The sequence below is a fragment of the Hyperolius riggenbachi genome, chromosome 1 (genome assembly GCF_040937935.1).
Source record: "Hyperolius riggenbachi isolate aHypRig1 chromosome 1, aHypRig1.pri, whole genome shotgun sequence".
Taxonomy (NCBI): Eukaryota; Metazoa; Chordata; class Amphibia; order Anura; family Hyperoliidae; genus Hyperolius; species Hyperolius riggenbachi.
This window is the reverse complement of record NC_090646.1, coordinates 78,358,938-78,385,289: the sequence shown is the minus strand read 5'-3', so window position 1 is coordinate 78,385,289 and position 26,352 is coordinate 78,358,938. Positions and strand designations below refer to the sequence as shown.

Sequence of the window (26,352 nt, the reverse complement as noted above, 5' to 3'; positions counted from 1 at the left end):
TACTTGATGTTCTTCATAACCTCAAGGTAGCATACTATTAGGGTAGGAAATTCTGCCCCTAATGGCTTCAATTCGCTAAGCATTACCCAACATTTTGTAAAATGTCAATTCATTAAAGAACAAGCGACACCCATGCTAACCTAGAAATAAAAAACACATATATAAGTAGATAAATACTACTTCTACTTACATAACAGATGTATTGTGCTATCCACGTAATGATTCCTGTGAATTTTATAAAGGAAAAGCAGAAAATCCTATTCTAGGCAGTGGCCATCTTACCAAGCTAATGCTGACATCATATCCTCTCTGACTCTTGTTTTTCCCCCTCCTTTCTCTTGCTCATTGTGTATTCATTAGCTGCCCTCCTCCCAGAGTCTTTTTTTTTTATTTACACATCCAATCACTGAGTCACCTCAGCCTTGCTTGTAAACACAAGTGATCAGCTAGGCAGGGAAATAAATGTAAGAGGAGGAATATATTATAGATAAAAAGAACTCCCAGCATTCAACTATTTGGCACTGTTTGGCACTAGGGCCAGTGCTCCTATAGTATGTAATAACTCCAAACCATAACAGCAGAAAAAAGTTTTGAATGCAGGATTACCATCTTTATCACTTAATACACTCAGACCAGTTGCTGTTGAAATTTGATTTTTATGGTGACAATCCTGCTTTAAGGCTGTTACCACGTGGAAAACGGAAATTACTGACTACTAGTGAGGTTAATTACCGACGTGAGGCCTGAGGAAGTCTGGAAGCAACTAGTACAGTATTTCCACGGAAATCCAATTTCCAATTTCCGTTTTTCTGATTTCCCAGGGGTCCTTTTTTGGTAATTTTTTGCATTCCCTAATTGGCCAATATTTCCGAGTTGACTCTGCATTCTCTGATTGGTCAAATGCTTCCAAGTTCTGTGTTGGGGCTAAAATTACTGAGTTGCGGTAATGCAAAATCTGATTTCCGTTTGGAAATGCAGACATTTTTTCTGAGGAATCCAAGTGAGCATCACTAATCGTGAGTTAAGACAGATGAGGAGAGATACATCATGAGTAAAGACCTACAGTCAGGGCTGGTTCACACTGGGGCTCTGTGACGCTTACGTGGTCCCCGAGAAAACCGCAAATGCGTCATTTGAGTTACAAGCGCACATTCCCTTGCAATACAAAAATGTAATCTTAAACCAACTCCCCCCTCCCTTCTCCCTGGCTCTGCTAGCAATCACTGGAAGTTTTTTTAATTACAGAACCTTCCACCCAGGTGTGAGAAGCTTTCTCCTAGCTCCCATGAGACCCCTTAGAAGGTTTATAGTCTCATCCATCAGATCAGGTCAGATATGAGTTTGACAGAACCAATTTAAGGGATCCTTTCCAAGACAGCCCGTGACCAATCTCAGCAGGGCTTGTCACCTCTCTGTATAACTGGGGAGTTCAAAAGGAAATCCCATCTCCCCAGCTGGTTGCTATAACTGCATGGTTAACTGTAATCTATAAAATAATCCATAAACTTCTGTATTTATCATATTTCCTGTATTGCAAAGCTGCCAGGTCCTTCACATTCGCAGAGTGTGTTGGACTTTACGTGACACTAGACCTGAGGGATTTTCAACAACTTGGATCTCCCAGAACTAGTGCTACAAAGGTTGGAATTAAAAAACTGTGCTTTGAGTCATCCATGGTCCTCATGTTTAGTATCAGAAAATTCGTAAATTTATGCTGAGGATGAATATCAATCATATGTCTCCGTTGGGAGACATGGGCGCCGGAAATTGGCAGAACCAGGATTCTGCCACATTTTGTGTATCTGGGACAGGACTTGCCCCTATTCAAATGAAACTGGGCTGGACTTGGACGTGTCATAACCCACATGACACATAACCCTCCCAACTACAGTGAGGGTTAAAACACAATGACACACTGAGCCCAGGGTCCTATATCTTTAATCCGACGTCGAAATACCATCAATCGACGGCCAGCTGGACAGTGGCAAATTGCTTTGGATCACTTCTAACAATGGCCTCTGGCCGCATGGCAGTTGGCCATCTTGGACTTTTCTCCAAAGACTTTCGATTGCTGCATGGACTACCAATACCGGTATTTTGAACTGTATTATAAGACATTCTATTTCCTTTTTCACCTCTACTCATTTCTATCACCCAGTCTGTTCTGACTGACAGGTATATTTACCCATTGGTTGTAAAGTATATTTGTGTGTATAGTTTTAGAATAAAACTAACAATTTTATTGTTCAGTCTTGAACTTGTTTCTGGTATCTGATCATTGCTACAAGGAATCTGCCCTCCGAAGAGTAGTGTTGGGCGAACACCTGGATGTTCGGGTTCGGGTCCGTTCTGCCGAACATGGGCCAGATGTTCGGCATGTTCGGCCCGAACCCCGAACTCAATGGAAGTCAATGGGACCCCCGAACATGCCGCTTTTGGGGGCCCTATGGGGTCGCAGGCATAAGTAGGGAGCATGCCCCGATCGCGGGGGGGGGGGGTCGGAAATTCCCCCCACCCCCTCCGCTAGCGCTCCCCCCTCTGCCCGCTTCCCCATAAAAAAAGTTTGCGGAAAGTTAATAGTACCTGGTGTGGCTGGCTGGCTGCTGGCAGTGACTACTAGGAGACGCGTTGAGGCCGGGCAGCGGGCGGTTCAGCGGTAGTACCCTTGTGGTACTTCCGCCCTTTCTCTGACCTCACGTCCTCTACGTGATGACGCATACGAGGGTACGCGTCACCCGTCATGAGTGGCTCCAGCCTCAATTGCATTCCCGCGGCTATGAGCGTGCTCCACATACACAGTTGAAATATGTGGTCGAGGCCTGGGCCACGAATGCGCAGTAGCCCACCATAGGGCTCAGTCGGACAGCTTTCAGAGGGGCTCAGCAGCTGAACAGAGTGGACCGGAAGGACAGCTAGGAAGCTGAAGGAGTACATGGGGCTGGAAGAAGCCCCTGCTAAGTTACACAATGACCACCCTTGGGTCACTTAACCCATTAGCAGCTTCAATAGAGTTATCTCGTTTGAGATAAGTGCACTGCAGTCTGCTTTTGACCTCAGTAGGCAGAATGTGTTGTGCTGTAAAATCTTGGAGTGCTTTGATCTCTCTCTCTCTACTAGCAGAAAATATAGAAACTGAAAGCAGAAGTCTTCCGTTATAGTCTCACCCTGCCCCCTAGTGACAAGTGGCCATAAATACACATTACAGCAGTACTAATTAGAAGCAAGGGACTTTAACAAATAAGAAATAAAAAACGTGCTAAAATAAATTGGCCTAGAGCACTTTCAAGCCTCTACAAAAATTGGCTGCTAAAGGGTAAATGTTCCCTGTAAAGGCAACCTTGACTGAGTTTAATTCTGCATGTGTACATAACTGAAAGAGAGGAGCAACCACTGTGACCCCTGCTTCCATGTCACACTTTCTGCTGTCACTGTCCCTCCTCCCATAAAGATTTTCAAAAGTTGGGATTTTCCCACCAAACCAGTCAAACCAGCACAATAATAAAAGTATGGGAATGCATAATCTCCAAATTGTGAAGGTTTATAAAATATATCAAACAAGGTTGACATAAAGCAATCTCATGGAACGCCAGACAAATGGCTCGCTGAGAACTGTAATCCTGTAATTTAGACAGGTGTTTTACAAGGACAAAGTGATGGATGGCGAGAACAATGCTTCGTTTAGAATATGTTTACATTCTCCTAAAGGCTTTGAAGTATTTTATAATACTGCAGTCCCACCAGCCATGGTCGTGTATTGTTCGCGATGAATGTCACGTGGGTGTGCTCCCAGGTCGTCACAAATCACAGAACAATGGTTGGCCGCACAGCTTTGTACATGTCATGTCAGGTGACACAATGGCACTTTCACTATCAAACATGACATCAAATAGCCGATCCCTCCTTCTTTAAAATATGTCTATTACAATAATCCTGTAAAACCCCAATAATACAAGCTACCTGTGTTGTCATATCTACGGCTTTGCTAAAAAGAAGCAATCTTTCGTGAACTGCTTGAAATATACTAAACATCTAGCCAGACACATACATTGCAATTTGCTCAATTTATTTCATTCCAATTTCATTTAAAAGCCAAGAAAATTATGCACTTTGACTTCTGGATATGGACTATACAGTATATTCTCAAGTAAAAAGAAAAAAACAAGATTTTATGCTCCTAAAATGCCCCTCAAAGCAAAATTTTTGTTTATACTCAATTCATATCTTTGTACCTGAAGTCTAGTGGCTCCCCCCCTCCCTCTCCTATAGAGTGTTCCCTTGAGTGGCCGCCCTCCCTCCTTCCCCTCAGCATCCCCTAACTGTAGAGTAATAGCAGCAAAGGTGGTAGAAGGACAATCTCACTTGATCCAGGGCCGGATGATTTTGCCCTGTGACTCTTTGGGGGAGATTTATCAACGCATTACCGACAGTTTTTTCTTCTTAATCTGTTCTAACCAGCAGGGAGAACAGTTTTGCATGATAATAAGAACCTTCTTAAAGCGGAATATAACCCTGCATTTCAACTTTGCTCTAAAACATTATTTACAGTATATTATATGCAACCAGCATTTTTTTTTACTAGACCAGCATTGGAAGGGTTACACAGGGCTTTAAAGTTCCTGGAGATTTCTGCAGACGCATCCGAACCTGAAATAGATACATTTTGTTTACATAAATGTATCTAAGTGTTGAATGTGACTCATCTCTCTCACTGAGAAGGAGCTTGGAGGACAGCCAAAGAGTGTGTAACATTTCTCAATAGATACATTTGACTAAATAGAATGTATCTATCTGAACTTCTGCATATCTCTCCACGACTTTAAACCTCTGTGTTTACCCTTCCAATGCTGGTCTAGTAAAAAAAAAAAATGCTAGTTGCATATAATATGCTGTAAATAATGTTTTAGAGCAAAGTTGAAATGCAGGGTTATATTCCGCTTTAAATCCTAGGTATCCTTGCTTGGCTTACAAGGGCGAAAAGGGATAATTTGCATATTTAGTGGTAGTGCATTGTGGGTAACCACAAATGTCCACTTATAACTGAATTATTGCAAATGTCCTTCTGTTTTAAGAAGGCAATTACACCAAGCTTTACTTTTTCAGTAGGAGGGCTTTTTGGTTCCTTTTATCCCCCTATATATTCCTAGTAGTTTGGGTCACCCTGAGCTGCTTGGTTACTCTGTTGTACTGGTCCAAGCCCTATTTCAAACAGCTTTATCAATCCCTGCCATGTACTGATGAAGACCAAAAGTCTGAAACAGGCTGTCTGCATGTAGGTTTGGTATGGCTGTGTAAAACTTAAAGCTATAGGCTTGCTATACACCAGCAGTTCTGGATGCTTGCTTGGCTTACAAGGGCGAAAAGGGATAATTTGCATATTTAGTGGTAGTGCATTGTGGGTAACCACAAATGTTCACTTATAACTGAATTATTGCAAATTTCCTTCTGTTTTAAGAAGGCAATTACACCAAGCTTTGCTTTTTTAGTAGGAGGGCTTTTTGGTTCCTTTTATCCCCCTATACATTCCTAGTAGTTTGGGTCACCCTGAGCTGCTTGGTTACTCTGCAAATTCTAGGTAATAGTGGCAAGTTAGCATGAATTTCTGGAGCTGCACTACAGTTAAGAAAAGTGCAAATCCATCCCTAAACTGGCGCAGATTAAGAAGTGCTTAATAGCAGTTCTACAGATGTAGAACTGCTGGCTAGACATGATTGCAGATTGCAGGCTATACATGATTTGTGATGTGCTCCTCCCCCCTGCTGATTTTCTCCTCATAGCCTGCTGTTATCAATACAGCAGATGCATTGGTTACCTCAGCAACAGCAATTCCCCTCACACACTGCACTGTCTGAGAGACCTTCCTAGCTCCTCCTATTATACAGCAGTTTTAGAAGGAATCTGCACTATCTAATGATTTCTTATGATACCTGAGACAGTTCTGCACGGATTTCTAAAAACCTACCAATATTTTGTCTCAGACACTCTTGGTAAATCTGGCCCTCTGTGCCTTCCTCTAGTGTGTGCAGCTAGCAAACTATTTCCCAGTTCTGGAACTTTGGAAGTAGACAAAGAGCTACACATAGTAGGGGCGGATCCAACGAAAGGCACAGAGAGTCACAGTGCTGTGTCATCTGGCCCTGGATCAGGTTCGATTGTGCTTTTACCACATCTGCTGCCATTAGTAGACACCAGGTACATAGTATGGGGGAGGGAAGGGGAACCGCTAGAAGCCAGATATGCTGTGATGGAGTAAAGGAGGACCACTAGACACAAGGTGCACTGTATGAGGGAGGGAAGGGGAACCAATAGATACAAAGTACGCTGGATGGGGAGGGGAACAACTAGACACCAGGTATGCTGTATGAGGGAGGGAAGAAGGACCACTAGACACCAGGTACAGTAGGGGAGGAATGGGGACAGCTAAAAACCAGGTATGCTGTATGGAATAGGGAAGGGAGACCACTAACACCAGGTCCACTATATGAGGGAAGGGGGACCACTAGACACCAGGTATGCTGTATGGGAAAGAGATGAGGGACCACTAGACCACCAGGGAACTGACAGGGGGATGTGGGTGTTAAAAATAGTCAAACAATGTTTAGGGTGTCTGAAGGAAAAAATAAGTTCCTCGGTCTATGGTTGGATCAATTTATACAAGGTAGCTATTTGCCTTCTGTTTCCAACGCTCAAAAAGCAGAAGACCACATTGGGCTCTATTCACAAAACTTCTCATACATGACTTCTTTATCACCTAATTCATTTAAAAAATAAACAACCTTTCAGCACATTTACAAGCAAAATACCTGCTCAAAGTAAGTTGTTCCTGATTATGATTAACCTAATATTAATATTACTTTTCTTACCTTAATTATATTATATGTTTGCTCTTTGAGAGCCTAAAAAATGTAGCATAGATAAGGAAAAAACAGAGGAAAGCAGGTGAAAAAGCTTTGTGAGTCCTGCCCACATTGTCCAGGCTGCTACAACTACAAGGTATCCTCTCCTCATAAATGTCCCATCAAATAGCCCTTTCATAACAAGGTTTTTAAATCTTTAATTGTTCCCCAAAATAACTCTTTGTTAGTTTATTTATGTACATAGTATGTGGTATATACTACACAGTGTTATTGCTCTACGTTTCTACTTTTTTATGTATGTGTTAAGTACTAACTTGAGTTTTTTTTTCATATGGTAACATTGATTTGTAAGGGAAACACTAGAAGAACTGTATGGACTATGATTAAAGATATATTAATATTAACTGGAGTAAATTATCTTAAATATCTTCCTTTCTTACCAATGTAAAACGTTCAACACTATAAGCCTCGCTGACAGGCAGCACAAACCAATGATGATGAACAGTTAAAGTGAACCTCCGGACTGAAAATCTACTCAGCAGCACTGAATAGGCTTGGTGTTTCTTTAACAGTTTCACAGCATCAGAACTTTGTTTTTCTTACCAAAGCATCATTTTTAGCTGCATTTTTAGCTAAGCTCCACCCATCAAGAAAACTGCCCGGGCTTTTTTTCCCCTGATGCTGTGTAAAGCATGATGGCATTTCCTATGTTGTTATTCACGTTGCCTAGCAACTGGGAGGGGTGATCAGCACACAGGACAGTTGGAACTGTGTCTCATGCTCCTTGTCACCTCCTTTTAACCACAAAGATGGCTGCCCTCAGGAAATCAAACATTTGCCTCTTCTTTTAAAACAGGGTGGGTAAGAGATTATATTACCTATCTATTTTAATTAACATAACTAATGTAACTTAATGACAGTAGGTTTGTTTAGGCTGGAGTTCCTCTTTAACAACAGTAGTTATGTCCATCTAATGTGCAGACCAACAGCAGTGCTGCTAAATGCTTGTTTTAATGTATGCTGCACCTCATAATAATCTATTAGAAACATCAGCACTGACAGATTTCAGTAATGCAATTAAAAGTAGACAGGCAATAAAAGAGTTAGACACCACCAGGGGTGCTGCGTTAAATTATGCTGAACTCGATTTGGAAAATCGATCCCTCCCCGCCCTGCGGAATGAGCCCAACAGATCTGTTCCAACTGAGCAATGTGAATAGATCCTATTGAATAACATAGGATGTGTTCACATCTGTTAGGATCCGGTCCGTTACGGTCTGCTCATTGTGTATTGTGGATGAGCTATTTTTAAACGAAGCAATAAAATAGATTTTTTTTCCAGATGTGCACCACCGCTTTTTCCTCTCCTCAAGCTGGTATGACTACAGATTGGTGAGTTGCAATCCAGAGCTGGAGATTGTATCCTGCGCATTGGCTTTTCTTCTGCTGAGTTACATCCGTTACGGTGTGCTAAATGGAACATTTGTATGGCCAGTCTGAACTGATTCTAATGCATTTGTGGAAAGACTAATTAAGGTTATTATAAAAAGCTAAAGAATGGAACCCACCATTATACCAAGTAGAACATAATCAAACCCCTACTCTCCAAACATAAACCAAATCAAAGTACAACATATGGCACACAGGGACATATCAACGACATACCGTAATAAATACAGGAGCCTAGGGAACCAGAATATGTTGGTCTAACTGGCATTCCTCATGAGGTAATGACCATTCCATTATAATAATTGCTTTATAACATGGGTCTGTACAATTGCTCTAGTCCCTGCCTACAGTCATTTGTAATGTTTTGCTCATAAAGCATGTGGTGATACTCTGTGAACCTGTTCCTGTCTGCTGATACTTGTTGCTGGCTCACATAGCCTGACCTCTGCTTGAACCTATCAAATGCCTGCTGTATGCCTCAAATACTGCTTGAACCTGACTACCAATCGCCTCCTGACAACCATGACATTAGCCTGCACTCCACTACCAACCTTGTCTATTTCCTCAGGCTCCACATGAAAGCTCCTGTTCTCTTGTCACCTCTGAGGCGCAAACCTTGTGGTCTTAACTTTCTCCTGGCGGACTCAAAGCGCCAGAGCTGCAGCCACTAGGACGCGCTCTATAGGCAGTAGCAGTGTTAGGGAGACTTGCCTAAGGTCTCCTACTGAATAGGTACTGGCTTACTGAACAGGCAGAGCCAAGATCTGAACCCAGGTCACCTGTGTCAGAGGCAGAGCCCTTAACCATTGCACTATCCAACCATTAGGTCTAGTCTAGTAAAAAAGTAATTGCTAGGTCTAGTAAGACGTTTTTGGCCTGTCTTTCCTTGTAGGGTGATTGGGGAAGACCAAGGTTTCACTTAGATTTCCTCACACTGGGCTTGACCATGATGTCACCCATCTTGGATATGTCCCCAACAATAGCTCTAAAAAAAATCTAACAACTAAAAGTTGGTGTTAATCATTTGCTTAATATTTGTATGACAGGCTCCCTTTGAAACATGCAAAGGTACATTTTGTACACACTGGTATGATCACTGGGCATGGGCTGGTGTCCAGGCCCAATTCAGTGCAGTGTGTCTTTCTGGGCCCTTCTTGTCATTTTCTGCGCTGGATTTCCTTTGTCCGCAATGTTCTATTTTCTTCCTCTGTGTCTGTCGCCCTTATTCAGTTCACTTTTCTCCTAAGTTTCTCCTAGGAGATAATTTTTCATCCACTGTTTAAAATAACTTTTCAGCACTTTGCAATGGAAAAAGTACAAAAAAGTAGGTCAAAAAGTACAATCATTTTCTGAGTATTTCCTGGCTTGTTGATGTCTTAAAAGGCATTTTATTGATAAGGTGTGAGAATATCACCTCGGAAAGAACATAGGAGAAAAAATAAATTATATAAGGCCCTGTCTGTCTGCCTTTCACACCTGTATCCCAGAGGGATAGTCAGACAGGTATTTAGCCTCCTGGTTTCCCATCATGCATTGCTGTTGCATCATGAGCCTGGTCCTTTTGATGTGAACAGGTACTTGAGTTTCCTGATAATATCCTGATCCTGTGTTTTTCTGCATATAGTAATTCTGGTTACCCGTTGACTGGCCTAAGCCTTCTATGATTCTATTTGGTTAAACCCTGCCTTATTCTATAGGATAGATTCCAACTGTCCGTCTTTCACAGGGACAGCCCTTCTTTGGGAACCAAATCCCCTTGTCCATCTTTCTTCCTCATTTGTGCCACCTGCAGGACTGATGTACAGACATGCGTAAATATATATATATTTTTCTACTGTAAACGAACTGACTCTAAACTGTATTCCCATCATTTAAATTGATACATTTCTCATTTATTTTCAAACGTTAAAATGAAGGAAAACTACTAATGATAGAAAGGACCAGTGAGGTCTGAATGATAAATGTACATCTTTTGCTTCTGGAGTCTTTGTGATATGCATAATGAGGGTTGTGGTGGGGCGTGGTTAGAGGTGTGACAGGGGTGTGTCTTAACCTCCCTAGCATTCTGGAGGAGCTGAGCTCGTCCAGAGACGCTAGAGGGCACCGCTCAGGCCTGCTGGGCCGATTTTGATAGTATTTTTTCAAACACTCAGCTAGCAGTTTGCTAGCTGCGTGTTTGCTCCGATCGCCGCCGCCCGAGACCCCGTGCGCAGCCTGGCCAATCAGTGCCAGGCAGCGCTGAGGGGTGGATCGGGACTCCCTATGACGTCACGACGTCGATGACGTCATTCCGTTCGTCGCCATGGTGACGGGGAAAGCCCTGCAGGAATTCCCATTCTGAACGAGATTTCCTGATGGCCATCATCGCCGGCGGCGATCGGAAGGGTGGGATTCGGCTGGGAGGGGGGTATCATGTAGCTAGCGCTAGGCTAGCTACATGATTAAAAAAAATTAGGTTTAAAAAACCATGCGCAGCCATGCGGCTGCGCATAATCAGAACGCCAGGGAGGTTAACGTGTCCCTCTTTCTTGTCTCAAAATGTTGGGAGGAATGCCATGGATATCTGTGGACTTTGTCTATTGAACAATACCGTGTGGATTTAACCTTGCTTCCTGTTTTCATTTTCAACCTTGCCTATGAACTTGTGGTTTCCCCTAGCAACCTCCTTGGCTGTTTAGTGGAGCCATGCCTCTCATTTTAGGTTCTACACATCCTGGAGTTAGCCAGACCCCAGTTACATACACACACACACACACACACGCACACGCACACGCGCACACGCACACAAACACGCACACACACACACACACACACACGTCTACACCACACCGCATGCCTTGTGCTCCATCATTTGTATGGAAATACAGAGAGTTTAACTGCAACATGAAGTCAGTAATAAAACGTGACCCGCTGCAATGTTCCTAATGGTGGCAATGAAAGATCTGCTTTATAACCTTGTCACTTCCTTAACAGCCTTATATACAATCATTCCTGCATTCAATTTCCTGTACATGTGTACAACAGGACACCCCAGAGACCCGCCGCTGCTGTTCCTTCCACCCTTCCAGTACCAAAGCGCAGACGATTCAGCAGCTGGACAGCAAATCACGGCGAGGCACAGGGAGACAATATACTGGCTCATTAATAGTGATTCCAGTGCCTGTATTTTGTTCCCATCATTTCCCAGTAAGTTAATGAAAATCAATCTGTCTCCAAGAAAAGAATGCCTGGTCATCCGGTATTCCATATTTCTGCAAGTTTAAAGCTGAAATGTTGGATCACAGGAGCTGCAAAACAGGAAAGGGGGAGAAAAATATGGTTTTGTCAACAGAGCAGGAGGAGGTTAAATGTCAGTATCACATGCTTGTTACCACTCTTGCCTCCAGGGTCCTGAGGTTCATTCCCACCAAGTATACTAACTGCACAGCTTACAAGAGATGATAATTCTGGTCTGTCAGGTAGATGTTTACAAGAGATGATAATTCCGGTTTCTATAAGAACACCAGGATCATTTAGAAGAGAAGAGAGACCAGGAACCCAATGGTGCGATATCGCTGATAGTTTTTATTAGATACTAGCTGGTGGCCCGGCGTTGCCCGGTTATGTATTTGGCTGGTGTTGGCTCCGCATACTTTTTCTAACCCAACACACAATTACTCAATTACCTAGTTTGTGAGCTTTGCAGTCTTTGGCATCAATAATTTACATGAAATTGAATTTGATTGGCTGTGCCTCCACCCCCTTTTCTGAATTTGAACCCCAGTCCCCCAATTACCAACTGTATCAGGTTTGAGGCTTGCGCCATTAACAGTGCAAGAAGGGCAGCAATTAAATATTCCCCTTGAAAATCAATGGGTGAATTTTGATTGGCTTTTGTAGGCTCCACCCACTTTTCTGAATATTAATCCCAGTCACCCAGTGACCAACTGTGCAAAGTTTGAGAACCCTACCATAAACAGTGTAAGAATGGCAGCAGTTTACATTTTCGCTGTGAAATTTGTATTTGCCTCCACCCACTTTTTGGTTATGAGGATAAATATTATCATATATGTTATTCCAGGTAATGTACTATGTGTGTGCCAAATTTCATTCAAATCCGTTCAACCATTGTTGCGTGATCGAGTTGGTTGGCTCAGAGTTGGTCACTGCAGAAAAAGCAAAAGACCACTGGATGTAGTCGCGGCGGTAAACCCTGGGACAGGGGAGGAGACAATGCAAGATGGGAGGAGGTGCCACAATTGTACCAAATTAGGAGATCGGAAAAGGAGATGCATAGCTCAGACACTGCCTTGTATCGACCTGAGGAATCAGGCTTTTTATTGGTGTTTAACAATAATCTTAACCTTCTATCCTGAGGTAAGACTGTTCCTATTACTTACCTCAATTCACTACATATTGTATCACAATTGGGGCGCCTCCTCTCATCTTGCACAGTTTAAAAAGGGGAGGCAGTGTTGGTCTGGTCTTACCTCTCCTGAAGAATAGGCCTGTATTACTGGAAAAAGGTTTTTATTTGAGCACTAAAAAGGACAATGCATTTTGCAGGAACTTGCCCGTTTCTTCAGATAAATCAAATCCCAGTTCCTTAACGGTCTGCCTTGCAAGCTTGAGCGCCTCATCCGTCATCAGATTGAGGCACTCAAACTTGTAAGTGAGACGGTTAAGGCACTGTGATTTGATAGACCTAAGGAAGCAGTCAGGTTCCTGTGAAACGTGTTGTCCTTTTTAGTGCTTGAATAAAAACCTTTTTTTTCCCAGTAATACTGGCCTATTGTTTGGGAGAAGACCAACTGTTTTGGTAGCTGCAGCTGCACCTGCGTTAGCACAAATACTTCCTAGTCCCACATACCAATACATATTGGAAAGTGCATCCCATAGTTGGCCCAGCAGTAATGCAGGGCTGTTAGAGTACAAAACCCTTAGGGAAAAGGAACAGATATGGATGGTTCCTCATGAATATAGAAATGAGTTGCACCCTGCAAAGCTCCACAATTGTAAAATGGGGTGTGTCAGAGACCAGGCTTGGGATACTTAATAGTCCTACAGAAGAGAGCAGTCTCCCTGCTGATTGGAACACTCTTTAGGGTTGCCCACTGCCTGAAATTTCATGGATGGTCTGTAAATAAAGGCCTGTTGGACACCACCTCTAAAGCTAATAAGACATTTAATCCTTGTTTGTGAATAATCCCTCCCTCTTTGTAGAGTTTAGTAGGAAGCACATTAAATAAGGGCCAGTTCACAGAGCTGCAGCCACTAGAACACGCTAGTAGCGGTGTTGGGGAGTCTAGCCCAAGGACTCATTACAGAATAGGGAAGGAAGTAGGAAGGAAGTAGATCCACCATACCTTACAGCAGCCCTCTTCATGATTACAGTTTAGTGTGGGACTCCTTCTGGGTGCCCCCCATGTAACATGCAGCCCTTTACATGTGCCCCTTTTTTGTCATAACCCCCATTCTGTACATCCATGCTCTTTCTACATTTTGACCAGACCACACTCACAATAACTTGCTGCAGCATACATGACACCAGACAATGATGGTTTTTCTTAGGAAACCTTTCTCCTTTCTAACTTCCATCTCGCAGAATACAACCTGACAGTACAATGAGATAACTCCATCATGATGACAGCTTATTTAGCATCCGTCTCTACCTCAGCTGACATCTGTTATTTTATGCGGCTTTCGCTGTCATACCAACACGAGCCTCAGCCGTCACATACCATCAGTTTCCTCAGCAATCACTTCCTCCCATTGTGTCAAGGCGTAATACCAACTATGTGTTTTACTAGCAGAAGACTCGGGTTCCGCTGTCGGGCTCCATAGGTTATGGTTGGATGTTGCTGAAACGCTCGGATATTTAGAGCTAAACCTCATCTGACAAGCGTTCAGTTTATACAGAAGAATGATCCTGTGCAGTTTACCCACATTCCATGGCAGGATGTAAGGTGAGACCCTCAGTAGTTTTCATTGGCCGTCTAACAGAGGCGAGCAGCAAGCGCCAGATTCCTTTCCGACAGCTTCCTTGAAATTTGGGAAGCCTAACCCCCGACGTCTGCATAATGGGAAGTTCAACGGTTCTGTAATATTTATTTAGTCCAAGATGAGAAATACCAGTTTGGGATAATGTTTGGAAAGTGGTGCCAGGAAATGGACAAAATGGCAACATTACCCCAGTGGCACATGGGAAAGATCTGCAGAGGAACGGGGGCTGCTGGGAAATTCAGATTGTACAGGAAAATCCACTCCAGACATGACTCATGTCATAAGACACAAGCGTCTGTATGGTAGTTAGCGAAAATGGTTTGTGCAGGCCAAGTACCTTTATATAATGTTTCTCTTTCACTAATGGCCCATACTCACGGGCTACATTTGTGGCCTGTCGCTAGCACATGGGAGCGTGTGCGCGACAGGCCGGCGACAGCTAGTCGCCAGGTCCCTCCGCGTACACACGCAGAAGAGGGATCAGCTGTGCAACGGAAGCTGTCGCCGACGTTCCTCCCCCGCCGCCGGAAGCTCCGTGTTCTGGACAGAGGTTGCTGTCGCTAGTCCGCATACTCACGCGGACTAGCGACAGTTGCGGCGAATTTGCGGCGGCAACTGTCGCCAGGCGATTGACCGCGCCAATCGCCTGGCGACAGCAGCGACGAGCGACGGTTTGGGGTGCGCGCCTGTGTTGCGCCTCATACTCACGGGCGACCTGTCGCCGCAACACGCGTGCGCCGCAACTCCCACGCAAAGTACTGCAATTGTTTGAAGTCTCGTTCGCTCCCAATGTGTAATGTTGTGTGACGTTGGGCATACCCGCCGGCAGGAAGAGGCATTGCTAACGACTGTCGTCGAGGGGGACGTTGCAGGACCTGTCGGGTGGCAAGTACTCAGCTTAAAGGGTACCCAAGGTGACATGATGAGATGTGTATGTACAGTGCCTAACACACAAATAACTAGGCTGTGTTCCTTTTTTCTTTCTCTACCTGAAAGGTTTAAAAATCAGGTATGTAAGTGATAGTTCCTGTCTGAGTCAGGACTGGGTCAGACTACAGTACAACCCTCAGTGATAAGGAATTACAGTCAAAAAACACTTTCCTAGCAGAAAATGGCTTCTCAGAGCAGGAAAGAGATAAAAAAGCTCAATGGTTCATAGATTTTAGCTCTGGCATACTTCAATTAATATATCATTGAGCAGACACAATGAAACAGTAAAAACTTAAAAAGTAAATTTAAATATACAATACAACTGTGGGATATATTAAAAAAAAGTCATTTCTAGGAGAAGGAGGATAGCTGCAATTGTTTTATCAGTTTATTTTCACCTCGGGTCTTTTAAGACGTGTTTGAAAGTCCCTAGGCTCTCTAGCTCCAGAAAGGCGTATTTTTACAATTTTGCTTTTGGCAGGAAAAAGTCTACAACCTGCAGTGCCTCGCTTTCCCTGGCTGCTCATCACTTGCTCATTGTCCGCATCCTCCTAGTTTTGCTGGGGATCTGGACACTGTGGCCTCTGAACGTAGGTTTCAAAAAGGATAGTGGTCTAGCAGTCGTTTAAGGACAATCAGGAGCTCACACCCATTTATGAAAATATTTATGAAAAAATTTGGAGTAAAACTGGTGCAGGCACAGGTGAGAAGCAGTTCAGCCCAGTGCGACCTATCAGAATCCTTGATCTTGCAATTTTCCTTGCACTTGCTTTGATAAGTCTCCCCCGCAGTTCTGATAGGTTTTACCTGCAAGAACCCTTGTGCTCCTCTCTTCCCCCCAGGAGCGTAACTACAAATCATCAGGCCCCCAGCAAAATTTTGATGGGGCCCCTCCAATGTTTACTCCCTTTCCCTTGCTTACCCCTGGAGACCCTCACAGCCTGGGGACCCATCCTACAAGGGTCATAAAACAAGTGTGGACATCGTATTCTTTACATCCATAACAAGTGTAGTCACAAAAACGCCTGATCTGAAAGATGGACCCCTTCATCGGAGGAAATTAAGTAGTAGTTGGCAGGGCTGTGGAGTCGGAGTTGGAGTTGAGGAGTCGGAGTCGGGGCAATTTTGGGCACCCGGAGTCGGAGATTTCATAAACTGAGGAGTCAGAGTCGGGAGTCGGAGTCGGCTGATTTTTGTACAAAATCCACATCCCTGTTAAGTATTAGACTAAGGAGTCGGAGTCGAGGAGTCGGAGCCATTTTGGGTACCCGGAGTCGGAGTCTTGATTTCATAAACTGAGGAGTCGGGGTTGAAGTCGGAAGATTTTTGTACCAACTCCACAGCCCTGGTAGTTGGGGCCCACCTACAGCTCTGGTCCCCCCTGCTGTCGCAGGGGCTGCTCCATTATAATTACGCCCCTGCTTTCCTCTTCTCCCTTTTGGCCGCCAGAGGCTGCTATAATAAATATACATTCCTAGCATTTTGGGTCACCCCGAGATGCTTGGTTACTCTGTTGTACCGGTCCGAGCTCTATCCCATAGATCCATATCAATCCCTCCTATGTACTAATGAAGGCCAAAAGCCAGAACAGGCTGTCTACATGTGGGGTTGGTGTGGCTGTGTGATATTTAAAGCTATAGGCTTGGTTTACACCAGCGGTTCTGAATGCTTGTCTGGCTTACAGGGGCGAAAAGAGATAATTTGCATATTCAGTAGTGGTGCATTGTGGGTAACCACAAATGTTCCCTTATAGCTGAATTATTGCAAGTTTCCTTCGGTTTTAAGAAGGCAAATTTCCCCAAGCATTGCTTATTGGTAGGAGGGCTTTTCGGTCTCTTTTATCCCCCTATACTTTCCTAGCGGTTTAAGTCACCCTGAGCTGCTTGGTTAGGCCTCGTTCACATCTGCTGCGCTGAAAAACGTGTTAAAGCGCATGGTAAAAAACGCATGCGCTTGTGCGCGCTTTAGTCCGCATTTCTATGCGTTGTGCTGCGCTTCTTTAAAGCACGTTTTGCTTACTGTAGCAGCAGCAGTTGTCAATAAAACTTTGTTTTTGTATGTAAATGTATTTTTTTCTCCATTTAGGGGTAAAAAAGGCATGCGCTTCTATGCGCTTGTACGCGCTTCAATGCACTAAAAAAGCGGACCCATTCACTTGCATTGCTGTGCACTTTACAGCTCAGCGCACAGAAATGCATGCAACACTACGTTTCTGTAACGCTGCTCAGCGCAGCGCATAGATGTGAACCAGCTACATTTAGTTACATGGAAAAATAAATACCTTGCTGATCGCACAGGGCAGTGCGCTGTGGAAAGCGCACAGAAACGGCCCTGATGTGAACGAGGCCTTACTCTATAATAAAGGTGTGACTAACTTTTAGGTCAGAATACTCAGCCATCTCACTCTTGACTTTCTCTGAAGATTATTTATGATTTACATGTTTATAATTGGTACACATGCACATTTCGGACAGCTGTGTTTATTGTTTTGCTGTGCTTACCAGCAGAGTTATTCTATCCTTCTCGTAAAATGTATTCTAGGCTCTGTTCCTTTGTCCTCTCTCATGTCCTAACAGGTGGAGGGAGCAGACAGGAGCCCGCTTGTGCGTTAATGTAACACAAGACCATTACGTGTAAACACAGACAATGAGGGGGATTCATGCAAGCAGAGGCAGTTCTTCCCCACATAGTTCCTACATCATTGTCATTTCTGTCCCATTGTCACATGCCCGTGGGTTTTTCTAGAAGAGGTACACAGAGTCACGCTGTAATGTGGGCCGTAATATGGCCAGATGCATCACATGACCAGTTTCTGAAACCAGCAACAAACAGACTGGGTCTCTACCTGGATTTTGCACTGTGTTACTGCAATAAATTGGCCAATAGTCCTTAAAATCCAGGTAGAGACCCAGTCTGTTTGTTGCTGCACTGGATTGACCCTTTAGGTGGATAAGGGTGTTGACTGGTTGACTCCCTGGTGTTTGGAAATTATTGGGTTGCAGCGCTGAGATACTTCATATTGCTTCAGTTTCTGAAACCAGGCTGACGAAAGATGCCAAGCAAACTCAAAGAAAATCTATGCACTCTTTGAATCCCAATCTACAGTTGACGTAAAAAGAATGGCAAAAAGCCTCTTGAAGGACAACTGAAGTGAGAGGGATATGAAGGCTGCCATATTTATTTCCGTTTAAGCAATACCAGTTTGCCTGGCTATCCTGCTAATCCTCTGCCTCTAAAACTTTTAGCCAGAGACCCTGAACAAGCATGCAGCAGATCAGGTGTTTCTGACATTATTGTCAGAACTGACAAGATTAGCCGCATGCTTGTTTCTCTTGTTATTCAGACACTCCTGCATCCAAATAGATCAGCAGGGCTGCCAAGCAACTGGTATGGTTTAAAAGGAAACAAATGTGGCAGCCTCCATATCCCCCTTCCTTCAATTGTCCTTTAACCACTTCACATCCAGACCTTGTTTCCCCCTTATGGACCAGAGCAGTTTTGACATTTTAGAATGTCTCTATTTAATCAGCAATAATGTTATCCTTACTTATGACACCTAAATGAAATATATATTGTTATTTTCAAGACTAACTAGGCTTTTGTTGTATGGCATTTTTTCCCTCTAACAATTTTGTTTTCTATCCATTATTTGGAAAACGAGGAAAACAAATAGAAAAAACACATAATTTCTCAGTTTTACCAATTCCAGGTTAAAAATAAAAAGCGCTATTGTAGATTAAAAAACACAAATTTTGTTAGGCTATTTCTACTGTTTATCACATAACTTAAATTACGTTCCTGTCACAATTTATGGTAAAGATATTTGATTATGAAATAATGCTACAGTGTTGTATTTTTCACGATAAACTGAGAAAATAAAAAGTATTTTTAAAGGTAAAAATCAATCTTATTAACTCAGGGAACATATATTCCCTTTCACCAATTAGTGCTGCATCAGATAGTGCCAGGTGTTTTGCACAGGAGCAAGTCCAATTGTGCACAGCTGTGCTTCAGCTACACGACTTATATCTATGTTCTTGTGGCTTAGATGAAGTAACAGAGGCTGTAGATATACTGTAGTGGTGGAAAAATTGGTTAAATACCTTTTTCCATGACTTGAAAAAGTATTTTTTAAATTCTTTACAGTGTTTTTAAAAAGTCTCTGAATCAGCATTCTAATGTGTGTTTGTGAAATATATGCAACACTTTACATTTTACTATTTGTAAAACATCCAAGTTTTTTTTAATTACTGTAATATACTTTAGGGCCCGTTACCACTAGAAGCATGCAAATTGGGGGGCGTGGCTTGTGTGGGGGGAGATCTGGTCCGTTTCTATTGACATTAACAAAAACGTGTGCGAAAACGCACAAAAAATGCAAATGCAACAACACACGAAAAAAGTAATGCGGCACGGAAAACTGTCAACACTGCTGTACTTTTTTTTTTTTTTTTCTGCACAGATCTCCATACAGATTCTGCACACAATGGAAACAGGCTCATTGAAATACATTGCTATGCAAATCTATGTGCAGAAAGACCCCAAAAGCAGGAAAAACAATCATACCACAGAGAGTTTTCCTGCAGTCCTGCACACTACTGCACTCACCTCTTTGGGGTCCAGTGATGCAATTCTTCCCCCTGTCCTCCGGGTGGCACTCTATCACTGCCTGTCATCATGTGACAAACGGCGATCTCACCCGACGGGTTGAGAGCCTCTGAGAACCGGAAGAACACAGGCTGCAAGCGAATGGATCCTGGGGGAGATGAGTTACAAATGCAGCCGCGCTGCGTCCTTATACTTCCCAACGGTCACCTCGAGCCAAGCTCAGGACTACCGCTAACAGCATCTTTTTTTTACCCTGAGCCTGGAATGTAGTAAATTATTCAGGATGCCCACTTTTATGTTATCCTGGTTATCCTGGTTTCAGCACCAGAAACATTTCCTGCATCTATATATTGCTGTATAGTGGTAAGTAGCTCCGCCCTCCCAGTGATGTACAGCCTAGGCTTTTTATTATGCAGCCGTCTCCTCTCAGGCAGAGCACTCTGAGAGACCAGGTGTTGTTTCTACTCTCTTCAGAACGCACAACAAACAAACATTGCTTAGTGATACACCGACCAGCAGTAAATATGTCGCCATCCGTGATAAACTTAATAATGTAAATCAGGGTGAGCAAACATTTTACAAAGGGCAAACATCGAAAAAATAATTTATAAGTAATATTAAAAAAATAAGCAATTTTATCAATTACATTATTCCTCTTTAATTTAGGTGCAGGGACAGGACAGTAGCCACTGAGCTGCTAGGGGCAGAAGGTGGGGGGGCTAAATTATTGTTTATGTGTTCACTAACCTTTTAAAAAGTTTTCCACCCTGTGACTTAAAGAGACACTTCAGCTCTCATATATAGCAGGGGCACGTGTGCCGCTGCTAAAACGCCGCTATCCCGCGGCTAAACGGGGGTCCCTTCACCCCCAACTCACCCCCCGCAAAAGATGGTCGGCAAGTTGGTCGTAGAAATATTCTTTCTGGAGGCAGGGCTAACGGCTGCAGCCCTGCCTCCAGTCGCGTCTATCAGACGCGCATCGCCGCCTCTCCCCCGCCCCTCTCAGTGAAGGAAGACTGAGAGGGGCGGGGGAGAGGCGGAGGTACGCGCTGACAGACGCGCGTGGGGCAGGGCTGCGGCAGTTAGCCCTGCCCCAACCAGGAAGCGCTCCCCCGCATTACGGAGGGGGTTTGGGGGGACAGGGACCCCCGTTAAGCCGCGGGATAGTGGCGTTTTAGCAGGGGCACACGTGCCCCTGCTATATATGAGGTCTGAAGCGAGATCTATTCTCGCTTCAGACTCTCTTTAACATTTCTGAGTCCCTGTTCTGTATGTATTATAACTTGCATGTGAGTGTACATTGCCATGTCCACAGGGGCGTAGCAATAGGGGTTGCAGAAGTTGTGACCGCATTGGGGCCCTTGAGCCAGAGGGGCCCTCCTTCAATTGCAGTATTAGCTCTCTATTATTCCTGTGCTGGTAATAATCACTTATGTAGATACTTTAAATACTAGTAATCATTTACAAACTGTTCCCTAACCCCTTCTTGTACTTCTGACACTGTAGTTGCCATTGGCAGGTTTTGGTACATCGTATCAATTGTTATGTATAGAGTGCTTAGGGGGCCCCAATGTAAAACTTTCATCGGGGCCCACAGCTCCTTAGCTACGCCACTGCATGTCCACTCTTGCCTACGGAGTAGTCAACATTGTCTTTGCTCAAGTGTGCCTGAGTCTGACAGCCACAGAAACATTTTTCTAACTGAACCCGTTCCAGTGCGGTAATTCAGTATTGAGTCTATGATCTACAGGAACTACCTGTCCTTCTCCCTAAATAATTCACCCACTTTCACACATTCTAAATTTCTTTAGACTACATGATACCACAAAGCTTTGCGCCAACAGAGAACACAGATACAGGACCTATAACCTCTCAGTATAATTTACAAAAACATTTTTTTTAAAGAACAATGGTTCAAAACCAAAACCTTGTGGTTCATCTGGATGTAACTGGATCCTATGTGTGACACTGCAGACAGCAGCTGAGGGAAACATTCTGTGTCTAACATGAAGGGATAGGGCTTCCATAGATGAGGAGAACAATCAGGGGTGTAGCTAGAAATGACTGGGCCCCATAGCAAAAAAATGTTATGGGCCCCCCCCTCCACGACCTTCCAACCCCACAAAGCATATAGGTTAGCCAGACATGGGTGCCACTGCCCTCCAGCATATAGGTTAGCCAGACATGGGTGCCACTGCCCCCCCCCCCCCAGCATATAGGTTAGCCAGACATGGGTGCCACTGTCCCTCAGCATATAGGTTAGCCTAGGGTGACCATATTTTGATTTCCAAAAAAGAGGACGATTACAACAGCATGTGGGCGTGGTCATGGGTGGGGCCAAATATACAAGACCTTAGCATGTGCTGTCCAACTTCGTGGGCATGGAGGGCCCTTTTTTTTTTCAGACCACATGGTGGAGGGCCGGCCGACCACGAAATGCAATCTTATTGGCAGCAGATTTCCCCACAAAATGCAATCTTATTGGCTGCAGATTTCCCCGCAAAATGCAATCTTATTGACAGCAGATTTCCCCACAAAATGCAATCTTATTGGCAGCAGATTTCCCCACAAAATGCAATCTTATTGGCAGCAGATTTCCCCACAAAATGCAATCTTATTGGCAGCAGATTTCCCCACTGCAGCCCCTCCCATATAGGTTAGCCAGCCATATAGGTGCCACTGCAGCCTGCCCTCATATAGGCTAGCCAGCCATATACGTGCCACTGCAGCCCCCCCGCCCCCATATAGGTTAGCCATACAGGACAGGTACACACATACATTATACTAACATTGGCGTGGGGTCGGGTCGGTTGCGGGTTGGCTGATGCACAATCCAGGCAGGCAGGCCTTCGGCTCCAAGTATCAATGCGCGCCGGCCTGAAGTAGTCCCCTGTCCCCCTCCTCACAGCACACCAGCATTTGTAAGAGATGAGGGGGGCCGGGCCCCCGCTCTTTCGGGGGGGGGGGGGGGTGGACGCAGGCCGGCATTATTATATTAGTAAAAAAAAGTCCTCCGACTCTGGGCCCCCTGTGACGTAGGGCTGCCGTGGGACCCATAGCAACCGCTATGGTTGCTATATTGATTGCTACGCCCCTGAGAACAATAGACTTGGCCAACAATTATCACTTAACCTCATCAGGACCATGCGTAGTTAAATATATATTGTGTTTATGGATGCTTGCTTAATTCTGACACGGTATAGATTTAACTACATGGGCATTTATTATGAGTTGTTAGATGGCACACTAGCAGATTATGACACCAGTTTTGTAAATAGAAGGGAAAGCAGTGTAAAGCCTTATACACAAGGCAATGGTTCTCAGCCACGCTGGTCAGGGCTGGTGAGGGCCACTTCTGCCAAGAATCTAGCATGTATACAGCAACCCCATCATGCACCATGCTGTAAGCCCTACTTCCTCCTCCATAGCAACAGAACCGGAGGAGGAAAAAAAAGGCGCCGGCTGATGGTGGGTGAAAAGGGCGCCGCCATAGACTCTAATGCAATTATCGTTAATACGGCGAAAAAAAGCAGAAAAAACCGTGTCCGATAAATATCGTTAACAACATTAGAACATTACAGTTTTTGAAGTATGTTATCTTTTTAGAAGCTTGCAACGTTATAGTTTTTGTCATATTATTTAATTTTTATGTACAGATTTTACGTTATCAAAGATATTGTTTCTATGTGTAAAAGGGGTTTTCTGCAGAGTGAGTGGTTAGTGTTAGGCACCACCAGGGGGGTGGTTAGGGTTACACACCACCGGAGGGTTAGGCACCACCGGTGGGTGGTGGTTAGGCTGAGGCACCACCGGGGGGTGGTTGGGGTTAGGCACCACCGGGGGGAGGTTAGGGTTAGGCACCACCGGGGGGAGGTTAGGGTTAGGCACCATGGTGGGTTAGGCACCACCAGGGGAGGGTTCTGTGTGAGAGTACGGTTGGGTTAAGCACTATTGTTGAATTACATAATGATTTTTAACATTAATATATTTTCGTTATTATCTCCTGTCTGGTTTTAAAACTGTATTTATCGTTAACCAAGTTTGAACGGTATTTATCGTTATTAAGATTTCGTGCCCTTTCATCATGCATGCAACAGAACACATCCAGTGGCATAACAATAGCCCCCGCAACACTAGGACACTATCTGCACAGAATTTGTATGTTCTCCCCGTGTCTGAGTAGGTTTCCTCCAGGCCCTCTGGTTTCCTTCCACATCCCAAAAACATATAGATAAGTTAAACAGTTTCCCCCTAAATTGGCCCTATACTACAATACATACACTAGACCAGGGGTCCCCAAACGTTTTGGGTCGAGGGCCGGGTCAACAAACTTCAGACTGCTGGGGGGCCGGAGTATACATCAAATGATGTAGAAGTCTTTGCAGGCCAGACAGTGAAGCATACCCAGGTGACAACCTGCAGTCCAACTAGACAGCAGTGTCCCCTGATGTGGAATTTGATTGGAAACCAGCAAATCACTGCTTTCTGGCTTCCATGTGGATGGGAGGTGCCAGCACTGCTATTCTATATGCGGACCACCAATATTTAAAGATGTAGCTGACCACATCTATAAGTAATACATTTTGTGTGTGGGGGGGGGCGGTAAAAAAAAGCCTCAAGGGGCCACATTCGGCCCGCAGGCCTTAGTTTGAGGACCACTGCACTAGACAGTGATAGATGCATGCATACATACAGTACATACATACAGTACATACATACATAGACATATGACTATAGTAGGGATTGTGAGCCCCTCTGAAGGACAGTTAAGTGACAAGACAAAATACTCTTTACAGCACTGTGGAAGATGTTGGCACTATATAAATACTAAATAATAATAATAATAAAAATAATAATAATAATCGAGTCTCCATCTCTTGGCATTTGCACGCTGTATGCTGGCATCCTGAGGCACGTCAGATCATTAGGAGCCTCAGGGTGGCAGCATAGAGCATAGTGCACATGGCTCTGGGGAGGAAGAGGAGACCACATACAGCGTAGTCTTAGTAAATGTAATAAATGGTAACCATTCTGTATATGCCTTGATAAAGGGAACCCGCTGTGGCCCCGAAACATCACGTTGGTTTACTGAATGGAAATCTGTCACTTGATGATTTAACAGTTTGGTTTGAGCTTATGGAGTGTGAAGACCTTCTGAAATTCTCTGGACTTTTGCTCCGGACCTGCACCTCACAATCCTACATGGTGTGCAACTCCTTGTACGAATTTAGTAAATGTAACAGTTCTCCCTGCACTTACTCTTCACAAGAGGGGAGAGGAGGAGTGGAACAGCTGAACGGAGAATGGATTGACCGGCCTTGATGTGAAGGGGGTGGGCACGATCATTTTTCTGGGGGGCCCAGCCCAGGCCATCGATGTTATTATGTCCCTGAACATCTCGCTAGCCTGCAGACTGGACAGAACAAAGCCACAGACTGATACTCGAGGGATCGAGTCCTGTTCATTGCAGACAACAATCTTCAAACGAGTGTATGATGCTTTAGGTGCAGGGGACTCCAGTGATGATTAAACTGAGACCCAATGGCTGAGATCAGCCCAGGTATCAACAGTATTTCGGAGACCGTTACAGGAGGCAACCTTCGAGACAATCAAAGAACGGAAGCAATCTGTGACAAAAGGGAATCATTCAACTCACTGAAGCAATTTTGAATTTTTGTATTTTTTATTTTCATCTCTGACCACAGCAAGGCTAAATTCTGTTTTGCTAATATCAGTTTTCCCAAATGTTCGAAATCAAAAACCAGTGAAGCCCAATGATATCATGCATGAGGTATCTGCTCCTCAGCCTCAGTTATCAGCATCGTCTGCCATCCTCATCGGAGTTCTTCCTTTTAGCCAATTTTTACCGCGCTCGGCGCCTTCTGCTGGCAGGCTCCCAGCATTACTCAGGATCTGGTCACAGCAAGATGACTCATCTTTTGGGCAAAACTGCCTGATCATTCAACTCTTCTGGGTTATAAATACCGTTGGAATCTTCATGCAAATCCCATAAAAGATGTTAGTGTTTACACAATGTCAGTTTAGGGTGTCTTATTTAGCAGGAAAATGTCAGACGCCTGGCAGGGCGCTGGAAGTGACCGCAAGCTCTTTCCTGAGCCTCGGGGAGAGATGTGGATGGAAAAGATTAGCAGGAAAATAAGTGTGATTCGCTGGCTGTTCTGTAATGTGTTGACAGGCCGATCACTGTGACAGTCTGCCCCGTTCAGCCAAAATCTGCCTGATTCCAGCACAGCTCTCCAGGTCGTTTATAGTATTCCTTGTGTGACTGCCATCAATGCGTGATACATTCATCCACAGACATAGGAGAAATATCTGTCATCTGCCTGCACTCTATACTGTAAATGAACTTTCTTCTGTTCATCAAATGACAACGGTGATAACAACAATACCACGATCATATCATACCACCTGGCTAACAAGGTGTTTAACCTTAAAGCCCCATCTACACGATACGATTCTTTGTGCGATTCGATTACGATTCTATTTACGATCCGCTTAAATCTGACAT

General features: G+C 44.2%; 2 long non-coding RNA genes across 3 annotated transcripts in view; one reads left to right on the top strand and one right to left on the bottom strand.

Moving 5' to 3' along the window:
* The window catches only part of LOC137545584 (uncharacterized), an 82,088-nt gene that overhangs the window by 51,661 nt on the left and 4,075 nt on the right, over window positions 1-26,352 (bottom strand). The window contains exon 3 of one of the 2 annotated variants that reach the window (XR_011026060.1): window positions 11,222-11,590. The exons of the other annotated variant lie outside the window; for it this stretch is intronic. This is a non-coding gene — a long non-coding RNA (uncharacterized lncRNA). Of the gene's footprint in view, window positions 1-11,221; window positions 11,591-26,352 lie in introns of those variants that run through there. 2 annotated transcript variants of the gene reach the window in all.
* Window positions 14,030-26,352, top strand: part of LOC137545589 (uncharacterized) — a 39,007-nt gene continuing 26,684 nt past the window's right edge. The window contains exon 1 of the long non-coding RNA XR_011026062.1: window positions 14,030-14,248. This is a non-coding gene — a long non-coding RNA (uncharacterized lncRNA). The remainder of the gene's footprint in view (window positions 14,249-26,352) is intronic.